This window comes from Eublepharis macularius, chromosome 3, assembly GCF_028583425.1.
Source record: "Eublepharis macularius isolate TG4126 chromosome 3, MPM_Emac_v1.0, whole genome shotgun sequence".
Taxonomy (NCBI): Eukaryota; Metazoa; Chordata; class Lepidosauria; order Squamata; family Eublepharidae; genus Eublepharis; species Eublepharis macularius.
The window spans coordinates 35,272,685-35,291,079 of record NC_072792.1 but is presented as its reverse complement, the minus strand read 5'-3'; positions in this window follow the sequence as shown (position 1 = coordinate 35,291,079).

The window sequence follows — 18,395 nt, the reverse complement described above, 5'->3', positions numbered from 1 at the left end:
AAAGACCTTGAACAAGTCAAATTGTATTTCTTTCTTTGATGTCACTTCCTGGAAATGATGGCATTGTGCAGGGCCTGGGAGCATTTAGGGGCCAAATAAGCCCACTATGAAGTGTGGGAGCACTCATGGGGTGGCACAATGACATCAGTCCCAGGAGTGACATCATCTCACTATCCCAGGAGTGCACCCGTTAGGCCTGTCCCCCCACCTTCCCCCTGTTGGCCAGGTGAGGGGTAGTGGGAGGGAGAGGGTGGAAACAGGGATCCCCCAACAACACTGGGGGATATGGTAGTCCTAGATGTGGTTCAGTGATACAACATTTGTTTTGCATGTAGAAGTTTCCAGGTTCAATTCCTGGCACTTCCAGTTGAAAGGATCAGATAATGGGTGAGGTAAAAGACTTCCACCTAAGACCCTAGAAAGCTGAGGCCTGTCAGTAGACATAATGATCTTGATGTACCATGTCATGTATGTCTCTGCCCAGCCATCCATGCCAATTTTGATTCTCCCAATGATCTCCCATGCCCATGGCCATAGGTTTGGTTTGAAATTGTGCGGGGTGACAGATGGATCCATCCATCTGTTCAAATACTATCTGGTTTTCCAGTTCGGCTGTTTCTAAGACTAATCCATTCACCAACACTGGTGATATTAAATCCCGTGAACACCCAGAGTCTATTAAGACTTGCACCCGCACATGAGTTCCCCTCTTTGGGTTCAATAAAGTCACAGGCAGTATGGCCCCTCTTTCCCGACTCCGAGAGATCAGGTTTCAGGCTGCTTTGAATTTTTGCTGCTTGGCTACGTGTCCTCACTGCTTATCCCAATTGAGCTGGTGAAAAAACTGTATCAATTATCTCCTCCCTCTCGCTGTCATGTTGGGGCATGCACAAAAGGGCATCTGCTAAGAAATTCTATTGGCCGGGGAGGTATTTCAACGTGAAGTTGAATTTAGAGAAGAATTCCGCCCAACTTAATTGTTTCGTATTCAGTTTTCTGGGGGTGCGTAGTGCCTCCAAATTTTTGTGATCTGTCCATACTTCAAAAGGCACTTTAGCCCCCTCCAGCCAATGTTGCCAGGTCTCAAGGGCTAGTTTCACTGCAAATGATTCTTTCTCCCACATGCTCCAATTGTGTTCAGTCTCAGAAAATTTCTTAGGAATGTAAGCGCAGGGGTGCAGTTTCCCCTCATCATCTAGATAAACAACTACACCTTTGTACAGGTACTCATGTAGCACCTCATTGATCATATTCATGAACACGCCTGGTGTCCTCTGTAGGCCAAAATGCATGAGGAGATACTCAAACTGGCCTAGGGGTGTATTGAATGCAAAGAGGAGAACTTATGTGTGGGTGCAAGCCTTAATAGACTCTGAGTGTTCACGAGATTTAATATCACCAGCGTGGGAGGGGGGACTCCGATTCAACAGGCAAGGGGAGGCCAGGGAGCAGGAACCTTTGCACCAGGATTGCTGCAGGGATGGTTCTAGTTGGAAGCCACATTTGATGGGAACCCCAGAAACCTTGGATTCTTCTTGATTCAAGCCATGGAATTTTTCCATGATTGGGGACACTTATTTCCTTCAGAACACAGTCGGGTGAACCACCTGGGATCTCGATTGGTGGGAGCAGCAGCTGAGTGGTACATAACCCTGTATAATATGGGAGCACCGGAGCTTCATGATTTAAACACGTTTGCAAATGCATTCAAAGCTCAATTTGATGATCCTTTGGAAGGGGAAAGAGCAAATCAAAGTGCATCAAGCCTCTGTTTACAAATACTAGCATCAAGCATCCAGCATCAAGCACTGAGCAGTAGAATCAAAATTGGCATGGATGGCTGGGCAGAGACATATATGACACAAGGGTATGATTCAGTATAAGGCAGATTCATGTGTTCATGTGATAACCAAGTCAAGATAAGATTTCATCCAAATCCACCCCATTGCAGCTCTTTGTGCTGAAGAACATGGGAAGAGAGGAAAAGATGCTATGCATCAGGAAAAAAAAACCTGAACTCGTGGGCTTAGGGGTTTATATCAAGAATATTTCTGTTTCAGTTTCAGTTCTGGGGGTTCCAGAAAAATTCTATTTCAATACAAGTTTGTTATGGGTGTGCTAGTGCTGGCTCAAATCTGATTTTTTCTTTTTCTTTTTCTTTTTCTTTTTCTTTTTTGGTTTCATGAGTTTCAGCTCCTTGCACAGGTATTGGCTGCACATGCACAAATGCAAATAAATCCTTTTCAGGGGGATGAGTGGGGAAATGAGGCTCTGCAGCACTCTTTTCACACTTAACCAAAATCAGCATCAACCATTAGCCCCCCCAGTAGTCTAAACCATCAATCCAATGAGTTTTTCCTCAAGCACAATGACACACACACATAACAGACCTGTAGAAGGTGAATGTTTGTGGGTGGGGCAGTGGCAGCAGTGAGCTCCAAACTGGGCAGTGCAGCAACATAAAAAAAAGATCATGCTTCATGTTCACTTTTTTCTTTTTCTATACAAGCAAAAATTTATTACCTTTGTATTTTGCTGTTGCCTGTGGCTGCTGTTTTCTTGTGCTTTGTAATTTGGTCACACAATGATGAGTCCATCCAAATCCTTCCTTTCAATGCTCAGCCTTCTGCTGCAAAACAGGGCATTAGCTGATTAGCTGAATTCCTCCCTGCCCTGTCCCCATGCCAAAACAAACCTATGCTTTCCCCATAAGTTTTCTTTTTGCTGTGGGGGCAGGCAGGATTGTTTTTGAAAGGGTGGGTACACATTTGCCTTTTGACTCAAGAAAAAGAGAGAACCCTGAAGGACTATGGAAGCAATCCTAAACAGGCCTGCCCAGATGTAATTCCCATGTTATTCAATAATGCTTAATCTCAGGGAAGTGTCTTTCGAATTGCAGCCTATGATTGAAATCTCCCTTCCAAACGTTTCTAAAGCTGATAGGAGGGAGGGAGGGAGACAATGGCAGGGAGGGAGACAATGCCGTTTCCCAGGTAGCGACAGGGTGGGGGGGAAATGCGCTCACATGCATTGATCTCATCCCCCTTCCCGCCAACAGTTAATGAATAACATAAGGTCTCTCTCTCCTTGGGATCTGAATGGTGAATGCTGTTCAGGAAAACAAGCTGCTGCTCTTGCAGGTGAGCCCAGTGCCTGCCTGCTGCTGGAAGGTATAAAACAAAACAACAAACTTCTTGGTGGGAGGGATTCATTACAATTTAGTTTTCTGGATTTGGTTCACTACTCTGGAAGCCGCTTTAGCAAGCTAAACCAGTAATCTCTGAATATTTTTGGCTTATTTTTTTCCGTTATGCACAGTACTAGTAGCCATCTGATGGAAATCCAGGGACCTGGAAAGCTGGAGAAATAAATGTAGTCAGAAGGCCTGAAGAATTCGACTACCTAAAAGATGGCGAGGGAAGCCAGACATAATGTTGCAACATGTTAGGTTCAACGTAGACTTTTATGACGAATCCTTCTAAGATTTCCTTAAGAATATCAAGAGATATTCCCAGGTATGTATTTAAAATCAAAACATATGATTCGTGTCAGGTAAGACTTTGTCAAAGCTAGTTTCTCATGTGTTCTGTATTTACAGCCACATTTTCAGTGCTATCTTGCTAACATAAAGTACACTTCTTGTGACGACTGAATGCACTTAACAGAATGTTGAGAGCTTATCAGTTGACAGAAAACTCTTATTCACTGCAGGATTAGGTTTTGCAGCATTTTTGGTTGCAACCTGAAAATGTGTAGGATGTTGTGGAAATAACGGGAACTTTTGGCTGTTTGTGACAAGCTGAACCTTGTTGAGGATTTCTGTCTTTTTGTCATCCATCCTTTGTCTTCCTTGTCTCTCTTTCATTCCTTTTTTTAATGCTTGCCTTGACAAAAACTTGTACAAGGAGGAATGCCAGATGAATTGAAAGTATTTTCTGGTGTGATATCAAAAGTTATCAAAGGAGTTAAAGTACTTACAGATCAGACAGAAAAAATATTTTTTTAAAAAATACCTTTTTTTAAGGGATTCACAAAACCACATTATTTAACGGGTATATTTGATTACATGATGATGGCATTTGTTCCTGCAAAAATGGAATTTTCGTGCAGAAAGCATTTTCAAATGTATTAGTTGGTAGATAGTTCAGATTGTATATTGTCGAAGGCTTTCATGGCTGGAGAACGATGGTTGTTGTGGATTTTCCAGGCTGTATAGCCATGGTCTTGGCATTGTAGTCTCTCAGAGATCTCTGTCTTTTGGCGCTACACCTCTGAAGATGCCAGCCACAGCTGCTGGCGAAACGTCAGGAACTACAATGCCAAGACCACGGCTATACAGCCTGGAAAATCTACAACAACCATAGTTCAGATTGTGTTTATGCATTGTTTGTACCACTGAAAAGCACAGAGATCATTTGAAACAATTTAAAAAGTACATACTCTTGCCCTTAAGACATACAAACCCTTTCTCTCACTTCTGAAGATGATGTCATTCAGCAGATCTGCAACATACCAAGCGCTCCAAATTCATTAAAGCATAGCTATGCACTGAAAGGGTAGAGAATCTGCTCTGTTAGGCCCTGCTCTGTGAGGAAGGCAGACTAAAAATCTAATATAATAAGTTGATTAATTAATTAATTAATTAAGAGTTTGTTCTCCAACCAAGCAGTCGCTTGAAACTCCAGTTCAGAAGAGGGTGATGACATGGGAGAAGCCTACAAATGGGACTTGTTCCTGTTGACCTCTCAGACTTATGCCATAGGTACTCAGATTCAAGGCAGGCTACACTGGTACTATTCTGGAACACACAGACCTAACCAAAGTGATAAGAGAGAAGAATGGTTGGAGTGGCAAAATGCCTTGTGATGGCTGTGTGATACTATTCAAGAGTGCCACAGTCTTCCAGGGGCTTGTGCCACTTGAAGCATCTGGGCCACAGGTTGCTCATATGTGGATAAAGTTGACCCCAAAATGCAGTATCATCCATAACTTGTTTAGTGCTTTAGAAGTAACCAGAAATTGGGGAGTATGATTTTTGAGTTGGTTTCAGTTGTACACTCTCTCACACACTACATTCTGATATATAATTACGAGAAATATGAAACTCAGTGCAGTCCCCATGTGGCTTTCAGGTGCCAGGTATCCCAAACCAGAACTCCAGAAATAAAACCTCAGTCAGATAACAGATGGATCAAGACCTGAGATCTCCCAACATTTGTAATTTCATGTTAAAACACTAAACATTCCATCCTTCCTCCCAGCTATCCCCATACAGCTGCTATTATCCCCAATAATGTAAAATTATAACCTCTCCATTCATATGTAGGGAAGCAGAGGTTACTTTTAAACAAAACCCCAGAGCATGGGCCAAGGAAGGTAAATCTTATTTATTTAGGATATTTCTGTGCTGCCTCTTTAGAGTTCTTCTTGAGGCTGCTTACAATTAAAACAGTGTAGCACTATTAAAAAGCCATTGAAAACAAGCCATTGGACATAAACAGCATAACATTTATCCATAAAACAGAAGCAGACTATTTAAAAGCTGGTAAGATAAAATCTCTAATTAAAAGCCTGGGGAAAAAAGATTATTTATTTATTATTTATTTATTTCAAATTTGTATTCCGCCCTCCCCGCGAGCAGGCTCAGGGCGGATAACAACATATTAAAAATACAATTAAAAATTCATGTTCATTAAAAACAATACATTTAAAACAGGATGGTGGGCAGCCTTGCGATGTGTTTTGGCTTGACCCTAAAAGAAAACAAAGTAGGAACTAGGCAACCCTCAAGTAGGAGGGTGTTCCAAAGGCAAAGTGCCACCAGACATGGCTTGTCTCTAGGTACCACTTGACTCACCTCTGAAGGTGGGGGCACAGAGAGCAGGGCTTGAGAAATGGATCTCATCTGGTGGGCTTGGTAGCATAGGAGAAGATGACTCTTCAGGTACCATATTGTATTATGTGCCTAACAATGCCACCAAATTAATCTTAAGCCCCTTGGCTTCAAAATCTTTAACCTCTGAGCTCCTATGGTCAAATGATCTTGAGCAATGGTTAATAGAATAATAAATTAATTTCTAAATGAAAATATGCTAGATAGAAATTTAGCAACCAACAAGGCTATATTTAGATCACTATCTAGCATCATGTAGGGATTTAACTAAAGTACAAGTTAAAGAGGTAAAATCCAGTGATTCCTAAAAAGAGTAAAAAAGAGGATATTCCAATATTTTATAAGATAAAGTATCAATTTTACCCTGATCACAGCAACAAATGTGATCTGAATATAGAATATGATGAAATCTACCTTTCAGTACTTCAGAGGTAGGGCAGATCAAGCTAGGGCAAATGCCTGAGCATAATGAAAAGTCGTTAAATATCTTCTGTAAGATGGTAAGGACCAGGGAGGTAAGATATCAAGAAATTGGGTCAATAGACCTCTAAATAATGCTCTTGCTCCTAGAGGTCTAAATAATGAAATAGATTCCACAGTATTTCTGTAACAACATTGTTGTATTGCTGGAACTTTATTTTTATAAAAATAACATCCTTATATTGTAATAGCCCTTATATTGTAATAGCTCTTTTAAACTTTGGTTTCAGTATGATATTAATGGAAATAGGTCTCTTTAATTTACGATGTGCTGCTAATGATCATGTTGTTAAATACTAAGTAGCTAATTGGGGCCATACACATCAGAAAGTTGGATTGCTACTATGCGATGTGAAATGTACAACCTTTGAAGAAAGCTGTAATGTTTACCATACATTGTTTTTTAATAACTTTATTCTTAAGATAATGATTAATCTGTGGACAATTATGATTCATAGAAAATATTGGTCGGGATGAAGAGATATCGAAACGAGCAGGATTACAAACTGGAGAACTTGTTGCCAACTGACTGGAGCCCTTAGGCTGCCAGACCACGGAACCGGTATTAGCCTTGTTCCACGGACATATCATCATTGGAACTTTGTTGGTGTCCACCTAACGGATAACAAAAAAGGAAATATAAAGGAACTGACGTTATAGACTTTTTGGGAATCCCAATTGGACTTACTTGACCTTTTGTAATACTATAGTATGAATTTCTCACTATTGAGCACTTGCACTTTAATATAATTAATTTTGGCTAACACCTGGTAGTGTGCGTGGTCTCCCTGGGGAGTTCCTGGTTAGTGCTGTGGAGTTTGAGGAGAAAACAATGCCCAAAAAACAAAACCTCTTAACTTAATATCAGAATTTGGTACAGTCATTTAGAGAGACCTAAATAGCTATTTTTGGAGAAAACCAAGATTTTAGACAGTTTGTAATTTATTTGCAAGTCCCCATCTAAGCAATAAAATGAAGCAATTTTAAGCAAGTCTACTCAGAGCCCTACTCAGGTCAATTCAATGAGGCTTGTTTTATTTATTTATTTAAATTTGTATTCTGCTCTACGAGTGTGCAAACCCAAAAGATTCGGGTTTCCTGCTTCTGATTTACCCAGAGGAGGGAAAAAAATTGGGTAAACCCAAAATGGCAAGCCCCTTTGGGTTCGGGTATTTAAGCTGATTCGGGATTATTAGGGAAGATCCGGCCATTGTTTCCAATGGGAAACGCTGCTCCTGGCTATCCGAGGGCCAGTGGGCATTTTCTTCCTTAATAACACCAAGTTTGCAGGGGACCCTCTCCCAACCCTCCTCTTATGTCCACCCAAGTTTCAGGGAGATTGGACTTTGGGGGGTCATGTTATGCCCCCCCACAGAAGATCCCCCAGCCACCACCTATTTCCATTTTTTCTTATGGGAAAAATTGGGGGGAAGGTTCCCAGGAGGCTGGGAGTGGCATTTTCCAAGCAAAATGCCCCAAACCTGCAGGGGACCCTCTCCCAACTTCCCTCCCATGGCACTCAAGTTTCAGGGAGATTCCACAACATGGTCCCCCAAAGAAGGTCCCCCCAGCCGCATTATTCCCTATGAGGACTAACTTCACACCAGAGAATCACAATAGAAAAATTGATTAAAATACACAACAAAACCATATGAAGCAAGTGAGTGAGCAACTAGAAGTGAACTAATGAACAATCTGGTGCCTATGAAGGGTGAGAACACAAGGGCTGTTGGCTCCTGGCCTGTGGCTCACAGCAGGATGTTTGATGAATGGGCTATTTCAGTGGACATAGAGACAGAGGTGAGATTTTTCAAATATGCCCAGTATCTGGCAAGAATTCTCTCTGCCTATCTAATTTCTGTAGCATTTGGAGAGGTGACAATGCAAGGCCCTCTTTCCCTCACCTTTTTTCTATACCAGGTAAGTGAGGCACAAAACTGCATGACTCTCCAGGATATTACAGAAAGAGGAAATTGATCTGGCTTGCATAACAGAGACACGGTTAGAAGAAAATGATGTAGTGTGTCTGTCCCAACTAAATCTGCCTGGTTCCACCAACCCCACACAGGTGGCTTGGCAGGAAGGGCTGTCATTGTCCTCCTTGAGTCCTTCAACTTCTGCAAACTCCTGGTACAAAGTGTAGGTGACACTGACTGTATGCTTCTTGGGGGGGGGGGCTAAGGATAGATGATGCCTTCTGCTTATTTATTGGCCATCTAGTTCCTCATTGGGCACCCTCTTGTAACAGAGGTGCTCTCAGATCCAGCGCTGGAGACACCGAGACTGAGATTTTTCAGGGGTAACATTCATGCCCAGGAATTTATAGTCTCTGGACCTTTCTCAAATAATGATGGGCCCAGCACATTAAAGAGGCTACACCTTAGAATTAATCTTTTTCCACCAAGTCTTAGAAGAGGGAATTTGTTTCAGGTTTGGAGATTCAACCTGAATCATTATCTACTGAAGGCATGGGTGAATTTGGCACTGACACCCCACAAAGGGGTGGGGCAGTTAAAATGGTCTGCCCTTTGAAAAGTATAGATCCTTGTGGATTCCAGCACCAGAGAATTACAGTAAGAAAAAAAATGATTAAAAATACACAACAAAACCATATGAAACAAGTGAGTGAGCAACTAGAAGTGAACTAATGAACAACCGCCCTCAGTGCAGCCAAACTGATGAAAGGGGATCAACTTCACTCCAGAGAATCATCCATTGAATTCAACCCAAACCAAACTGAACCATGTGTTGAAAACTAGTGGGCTGTTCTAAGAGGCTGGGGGTGGCATTTTGCAAGCAAACTGCACCAAACTTGCAGGGGACCTACTCCTACCTAGCCTCTGGAGTTCGTCCAAGCATCAGGGATATTGGACTTCGAAGGACCATGTAATGGTTCCCCAAAGAAGGTTGACAACCACCCCAGCCACCCCACTTTCCATTGTGGGAAAATCCAGACTCCCACAATAGAAACACATAAAATGTGGCATCCGTGGCCAGAGGCAGAAACCCCTTAATACCCCCCCCCCGAAAAACAGCCCAACAAAACCACATACAAACTACTCAAAATTCCCCAGCACCCCCAGAGCTGGCTGCCCAGCCACTCTCTATGCTTCCCTATGGGGCCAATCATCACAACAGAGATTCACATACACACACACAAACAATTTTTTTTAAAAAAATTTCTTGGTAAAGGCAATAAATTAAAAACATCACATCACTGTTAAATCACAATGTACAGTCCTAGATTAAATCAACCCCCAACATCACACCAGAGAATCAGAACCAAAAACACACCAAAAAATCGTTTTTTAAAATATCATTTTTTTGGATTTCTGGGTACACCATTAATAGCACATTCAAATCGCAACATACAGTCTCCCACCTGGAAATAAATTCTAACATCACACCAGAGAATCACAAACCAAAAATAAATTTTATATTTCATTTCTTGGATTTATGGGAACAGCATTAATAGCACATTCAAACCACAACATACAGTCCCCAACCTTGAAACAAATTCTAACATCACACCAGAGAATCACACACCATTTTTTTTTAAATCCCATTTCTCGGATTTCTGAGAACAGCATTAATAGCACATTCAAATCACAGTCCCACCTTAAATAATTTTTTAAAAAAAAATACTGTCCTCACAGAGAATCCCCCAATCAGGAAGGGAAGAGCTGCTTGCTGCTGCAGTGACTGGTTTTTTCTCTCAGCCAGTCTCCCTTCCCTGATCACCCCCTCTCCCCCTCCCTCTCCTGCCTCTCTCACTCCCCTCTTCCCCCTCCTATCAATTGAAAGCCATGGGAAGAGAGCTCTTAGAAGCTTTTTTCCTCTTGCCACAGCCAGGGGAAAAGGCTTCACAGAACTTCCCGAAGCAACCCAAATCATTTCAGGTTGCTCTGCTGGGGCCAACTTGGGAATCAAGATCAACCCAAATCGGGGTTGATTCAGGTTTGCTTTGGGTTTCTGAAACCTGAAGCGTACATCTCTATTCTGCTCTCCCTGCAAACGGGCTAAGAGCATATTACAATCATGTAAAATATACAATAATAAAATATCCTACTATGTAAAAGCCAAGCCATATTGGTGACGACTCACTTTTTATCCCCACACAGGAACACTTGCAGGCCTCTCTGTGGGGATAAAAATAGAATCGTTAGCAACTCAGCATGCCTTGGAGGCCCTGAGGAGGCTACTGTGGCGGCATGACCTTGCAGAGGCCATGAGGAAGCTGTCGTGTGGGGGGGGGGGAGGCCCAGTATTGCAGCATAGCCCTCCAGAGGCCCCAATGAGGCTGCCACGGAGATGGGAAGACCCAGAGGGGTGGCACAGACCTCACAAGTCTCAGCAATGTCCACAGAGGCGGCGAGGAGGCCTGGTGTAGTGGCACGGCCCTCCCAAGGCCCCGCAGTGGGGGCTCATCAAATCTAATTTCTAGAGCCCATTGTATTTTTCTGCACACAATGGTCTCTGTTGCTAGTACAATAATAAAACTTGGCAGCTTAAATATAAAATCAGCAATTAACAATACAGTGTATAAAACAGTCATGCACATATTGTACTACCCGTTCAGCCTAAATAAACCTCTGGGCAGGGTGGCCTGTTAGAGATGGATACAGAATTGAGGGGACAGTCACATGCCCCCTTCCCCCCATGGCAGGAGGCCAGGGAAGTGTTCTTAAGTTTGCACTGTAACTCCCTTCTTCTGTAGCTTGTTTCAAGCTGCAGGATGGTTTCTTTCAGTCCACATTCAAGAAGTTAAAATTGTCATGTATTCAAAGTCATTAGAATAGCAGCCAAGCATTAGAAGCCATTAAGTAAATACGTTAATATGGGGAAAAAATCTAGAGAGAAGGTCATGTCTCTGCATGACAGAACAGTATGTACTAAAAAATCACAGGCTTTTAAAAGTGTTATTTACCTGTTCTGATTCAGTTTCATTGTGTTTATGATGATTTATTGTATTCAGCACCTTTAGTGGAAAGATGAGGAGTGGACAAAAATATATACAAACTGATATAAAAGCATTTACTAAGTCAAGTATCTCAAATAAAGTCTATGAAATGGTTGCTGTAACTTATATATTTTGGCATCAGCATACCTACGTAATAGAGGCAGACATACACATGCTTACAATGGAAGTTATCCAACCACACATTTCGTCTAATGGCACTGCATTTTTGTTCACTAAAGACAGGACAGCAAGTTCCACTGATTTTCCCCTCTCACTGCAGACCCCTACTCTCCCCCCCCATGCTGTTCCTGAGGGCCTGCTGACTCTCAAGAACAAAATCGGGCAGAGGAGGGCTTAGTGGACTGCAGGAGGAGAGGAAAGCAAGCAAGTCCCATTCCAAAAAGTCTATGGGCATTTGGATAATTTTGTTTTATCTGTAGGTAGATAATGGTTTGGATCCAGCAGAGCTTTTTCAAGGGTACAAAGACATTTTCCTGCAGACTGTAACTTCTGTGTCCCCCACCCCGTTGTAGCCCCATACTCTCCTCATATCCTGCACCTGGGGTCCCCTTCTTCCCTCAGAGCAGGATTTCAGGGGGCATTTCAGGGAAAAGCAGCAAAATTACTCACTGCCATCAGATATCCTTGTACCAGCTAGAATGGATCCAACCCAATAAGTTTAGTAGCCAAGTTTTGAGGGGGGGGAGCGGTCCATTGTATAGTTTAATTATTTAGATAATCTGATGAGTCAAAGTTCCATGGAGAGCAACTTAAGCAACACTAATGGCTAAAGATTTCACAGCAAGACAGACTTGAAATTCACCAAGTGTCTTCGGTGACCAGGTGCGCTGATCAAATATTCAATCATCCATCCAGAATACTCACAGTATGTGAAATAATTTATGAAGTTCCATACATTTACACAAATTACTTGTCAGATAACCACAGAGCAAACAATAAGTACAAAGAAGGGTCCCATTATTGTCTGGGATTCATTAATTGCTAGCACTGCATTAAAGGAAAACATAGTAGTAGTCAGTGATTGGCCAGCTATAGGGCTGAGTTGTAAACTAGCCAATCAGATCAGGTTTTAAATACCCTTCCCGTTCATTGGAGGCAGCTGCTTGTGGGGTGGAAAATACCCCATCTTTCCTCCCTTCATAAAGCTATGCAGGATTAGTTGATCACCATAGGGCTGAGAAGGAATTTGGTTTTTTCCCCGCCCTCAAATTAGCTATGTAAAGTGCCTTTTTTGTTGGCTTGGGATAATCTTTTTAGGCCCTAGCTAAGGCGTGGACAGGATTAGTGTGGCTTTAGATACTCCTTAGGTTAGAATCACCCTAAGTCATCTGCAGATAGGGAGGTCTTTCATATCACCTACTGTTTGATCTTTCAGCAGGAGATGCTGGAGATTGAAGAGGGAAGACGGCATGGTATAGCCCGATCTTATCAAATCTTAGAAGCTAAGCAGGGTCAGTACTTGGATCGGAGACCACCAAGGAAGACTATACAGAGGAAGGCAATAGCAAACCACCTCTGCTTCTCACTTGCTTTGAAAGCCCCTTGCTGGGGTAACCATTAGTTAGGTGAGACTTGATGGCACCCACATGCTGGAGATTGAACCTGGGACCTTCTGCATGTGAAGCAAATGTCCTACTACTGAGTCATGGCTTCATCCTAAGGATGTGGTGAAAAGATACAATTGACAGATGTCTTAATTTTTCAAAACTGTATATATTTTTATCTTATTTTATCATTCCTGCTGTGCCTTTTGGCACCAATGGAGTTTGCATACATGGACACCAGATCTCTCAAACAGTTGGGCCGACAGGGGAAAATCTTTTTTTAAAAAGTCATTTCTGTGGTTTTACCATAGAGTTTTGTCCAGATTCAAGAGCATCATGATGACATCACACTAGCAATGTGACATCACTTGTGGGTAGTTGCCAGAAGGGACATTGTGCCATTGGCACATCAGTCCTCCCGCCCCTGCTCCCCTCACTGAGTTGAATGGAAAGAGCAGTTCCCATTCAAATGAATACATGTAAGGAGCAGAGGTGTGTACGAACTGGGAAAATACCAAACCATGGTTCATGAACCACAAACCTGGAACTTTCAGGAACTTGCCCTGGTTCATGAATTGGTTCATTTCATTCATGAAAAGTCACTTCCGGGGCAGCAGAAGAAAGCCCATCGCCCACTGCTGCCTATTGATGGTGCCAGGCTGACTGAAGTGACAAACTGAAAAATGAACCAAATGAATTGGCCTAAAATTCATGACAATTAATCAGAAATGGGCTCTGATGAATCACCAGTTTGCAAACCACAAACTGGCTCAGTTCGTGATGAATTTTGGTTTGTATTTCGGTTCATGCCCACCTCTTGTAAGGAGCTTTCCTGATGAACAGAGAATTGTAGTTTGTACAGCAGCCTAATGTGAGCACTCTGAATGTGTGTGGACCTCTAGATTGTAGTTATTGTCTATACATTTCAAGAAACCCAGTGTTCCCCTTGTAATCAACACATATTTGTTTGTAGTTGTATGAGATGTTATATGATACAGCAAATAAAACCAGCTATATTCTATTTCCCGGTCTGAATTATATAGTTATAGTGACTCTATTCTATTTCTTCCCTAAGAATTATATACATGGGCTATTATGTTTTCCCCACCCCTCAGGAGAATTATATATTTAGGTTTATATGCAGCTGTACTAACGTGAAGACCTCTGTGTAAAAGCTTGGAGAAATTATAAATCTTACCTCTGTCACTGCCTGGCCTTTTCTACAGAAAGGTCAGACATCCCCTGGAAGCTATTTCCTTTTTTAAAAAACAGGTCAGGGCTGCAAAGATTTCAAGAACAGCAGCTTTGGGTGATACATCCTCCTTCGATTCCACTCCTGTCATTTTTTTATTGGCTCTTTCCTCTGCAGTCTGGAAGAATGCTGGCCGTTGCTGTTTCAAGTTGGTCCTATCGACAGCACAAACAACCCCCAGTTAAAATGAAAACATAAAGAAATTGTTTCCATCCAGCACAAGTTTGCCTGCTTGGATCCATTCACTTTGATACCAACTCGGATCCATCCTGGACTCCAATCCAGCAGAGCAGAACAGCTGGGTGCTGCTTGAATATAGTCCAATAAGAATGTACAACACCCCATAGTTCTGACATTTGAAGAAGCTTAGCTTTTCGCTCCTGAACAGCTGATCTCCGGGAGTATAGCTTTGTGTAGGAGTAGCCTTGGCTGTTGGTCCAGAAAGGGGAATGTTCCATGCCACATTTGTCTATTCATGTTATTCCAGCTAGCGATACAGAAGGGAAAGCTGTCTTCAATGTGAAGGCTGAAAAAGGGTGAGAGCCTGTAATGTCTGAGAAAGCAAATGCTATATTTACCTGTATTTTACAAGAAGTTTACTGTCAGTTCTCTCCTGCAGTAATTTGAGTGGAAAGAGATTACAGAGGCTGATAAACTAAATGAACAGGGAACCTTCCCTCTCCATCTCCTCTGGCATGACTAGAAAAGTTATTTTGCCACATTTCCTCCACCAGCACAACCAGGAAGGAAAAATAATGTTACCTGTTGCCACCGCCTCTTCACTGCAGCCCCCACTATACAAGAGTGCATTTTGATCATGATTATTATTTATTTTATTTTACATATTTTATACCTTGCCTTTCTGCATTCATAAGAGCCACCAAGGCAGCTAACAAATTAAAATGTAAGTAATAAAATCACATTTTAAAAACCATCAAAATTAGCATCATAAAAACAATTAAAACTGGAGCTAAAATACATACAATATAAAAACAGCAAGGAAAATATTGGGCAGGAAGGTGAGATCATGAAGGGAGTGCCAAATAAAACAAAAAAAGTCTTCATCCCCATGTAGAAGATGACAACAGAAGGGACAGACAAATCTCCCTGGGGAGAGAGTTTTAGAGTTTTGGTGCCACTACTGAGAAGGCCCTCTCTTGGGTCTCAGAAAGTGGGGAGCACCTAAAGCAGGGCCTCCAAAGATGATCACAGTAGTCAGGTAAGTTAACAAGGGAGTAGGAGATCCTTCAGTTACGTTGATCCCAAACCATATAGGGCTTTAAATGTCAGCACCAGCCCCTTGACTTGTGCTGAGAAACAGATTGAGAGCCAATGTAGATTGGTCAAAACTGAAGTTATATGGTTCCTACAACCCACTCTAGTCAGCATCCTGGCTGCTATATTCTGTACCTATTGAAGTTCTCTAGCACTTGGGAAGGGTAACCCCACATACAGCAGTTTTCCCCAGAAGTGATACCATGCTACTTCCAACAGCCCCCTTCCATGTCCCCTCCACCTCTGGTCTCCCACTGGTTGCAAGGCCAGGCCTGTCAACCCTAGCTGATGGGTATTCCTTCCACTATTGAATGGCAAATTAGGTTGGAGAAGAAAGCATGTCTTGACAACTGTGGTCAAAGTAAGGAGATAACTTGGTCAGCATTGTGCAAGTGTGGATGGTGTCAGCTACCTCTGCTAACATCAGCAGCCTGGTGCTATGCCACGTGCTTTGGCAATGTTGACTGAGCCACCCTCTGCCTTCTTTCAGTTCACTAGGTGGCTGCTGGTATAGGTATACGTTGTCATGCAGCAGTAACAGGATATACTCCCAGCTAATTGCCTGCTCTGATCGCACTCTCTAACTTGCTCTTTAGTGGATCTCACAATGAGGAATGTGCAAACTCCCTTTCCCCATTCAGGAATTTTAGCAATTGAAAAAAAATTAATGTTGCTGATTTTTATTCGCAGTAATAAAAATTGTCCTGTGTTAACAGAATTAACATGCCAACCAAATACCTTGATTTGCAGACTGCTTTAAAGGGCATCAGCTCAGCCCTGGGGTCTCACTTCTATCAGATTACATACAGCAAAGAAATCGTCACGTGTGTATTTTGGGGCAATTTTCTCCTCCAATAATTCATTGTCCATCTGCACATGAAGCTGCCTTATATTGAGTCAGACCGCTGGTCTATTAAGGTTGCTATCATCCATTCTGACTGGCAGTGGCTCTCTAGGATCTCAGGAAGAGGTCTTGCACATTGCCTAATATCTGATTCTTTTTAAACTGGACCTACCAGAGACTGGATATGAGATCTTCTATGTGCAAAGCAGAACCTCTGGATCCTCTGCCTTTCAAATGTTGAGTCAATGGGGAGCCATGTCTAGCACAATTTAAGCTAAGCTTCAGATCTTTGCTCCCCCTGCTTACCACTAAATTCCTCAGATGTTTATGAAAAGCCTCTCTCCAAATCAACCTAAAAATTTTGCATTAAGCAAAACTTTGAGTCCATTTCATTTGGGAAAGCCAATGTGGTGTGCTGATTCATGAAGCTCTCTGGGTGCCCTTAGGCCCATCAGTGTTTCTGCAGTCTAACTTATCTCACAGGGATGTTGCAAGGATAATATGGCGAGGGAGAATGAGATATGCTGCCCTAAGCTCCTTGGAGGAAAAGTGAGATAAAAATGCACCGAACACTAGACACAAACACACTCAACAGATATTCAAAATTTTCCCTATGCTCTTTTGGTTTAGCAGGAATAAGGGTTGTATCCTATGGATTTGTTCCGTTAGAAGAAGGGAGGCACTTAGTTTTGGAGGAAGGTTCTATCACTAGTGGAACCAATCCACAGGATATAACCCTGAGCCTGTAATGTGGATTCTTCCAATGGCAGCTGGTCTCCCAGATGAAGTGGTCCAGTCCAGTTTTATTCCTATGGAAAAGGAGGAAAATATTTTTCCAATTAAAATATGAACGGACTCTCAACATTTTACATCTGTGCATTAAATTTTTGGATGTAATGCTTGAGCACATGAACTCCACAACTATGAAATCCTTGTCTAGACAGCATCGTCTTTGTTTTTTTAAAAATTTTTTTTTTTATTTTTCAATATCTAACATACAACTACTACATACATACATACCCTACAAAACAGTAACTACAAAAGACTACAATAACACAAGGGATGGGAAAAAAGAGAGGGGAAAAAAAGGGAGGGAGGGGTGGAAAAAAGGGGAAGGTGCCCTACAAACACTAAACACTACATTTCTGTTTTTCCTTCATACTGCCATTATTCAAAAGTTAAAGCTTTATATTATATTGATGGAGTGGTTGACCTTACTAAATGCAAGTTACAATTTAATTTCAAGTTAAATTTTTCTTCCCCTCCTGGGTCCCGGACGCAATTCTCTCTGAGCAACTGCAGCCGCAGTGCTCGTTTCCTCCCCCTCCCCCTCAGACTTCTCCTTTTCGTCTTGTTTGGTGCACTGGAATTCTGGGTTCCTGTCCTCAAAATCCCTTAGTTGATCTTCTGATAATATCTTAAAGGCTTGATCTTTATGGCTGAACCAGATTCCTTCCGGGAATAACCATTTGTACTTTATTCCCCGTTCTCTCAGAAGAGCTGCGAACTTTTTATACTTAAAACGTCTTTTCCGAACTAGAAATGGGACGTCTTTCAATATCTTAATTTTGTTGCCCAAGAAGTCCAAATCCGCATTGTATGAATTGTATAGGATAGTGTCCCGGATCCTCTTAGATGAAAAATTGATGATGATCTCGCGCGGCAACTGACGCTTCATTGCATATTTTGAGGTAGCCTGACGGGCTTCCAAAATGGCGCTTTTTACTTCTTCTTTAGTTGCCCTCGCGGGTGTCGCCAATAGTTCCGAGAAAAGACCCCATAAATCCTCGTTTTCCTCCTCTTTCACATTCTGGAGGCGCAAAATTGTCTGTGTTCGTCCCACTTGTAGCCCGATCAACTGATTCTCCACCAGTTTAAGCTCTTTATTCGTAGCCTTCACGAGTGACGCACTTTCCCGAGCAGACTTCTCTGCCCTCCCACCGCTGCTTCCTTGATGGTTTTCACTTCGCTCTCAATTAAGCCCACCCTTTGATCTGTTTCATTCAGCTTGTCAACAAAGGGTTTTATAGCTTCACCAACCGCCCTCCGTATTATTTCCTCCAGCGATTCTCCCTTTAAGGCAGCCGAAACTGACTTGCCAAGGGCAGGACTTTGTTTTTTTGTTG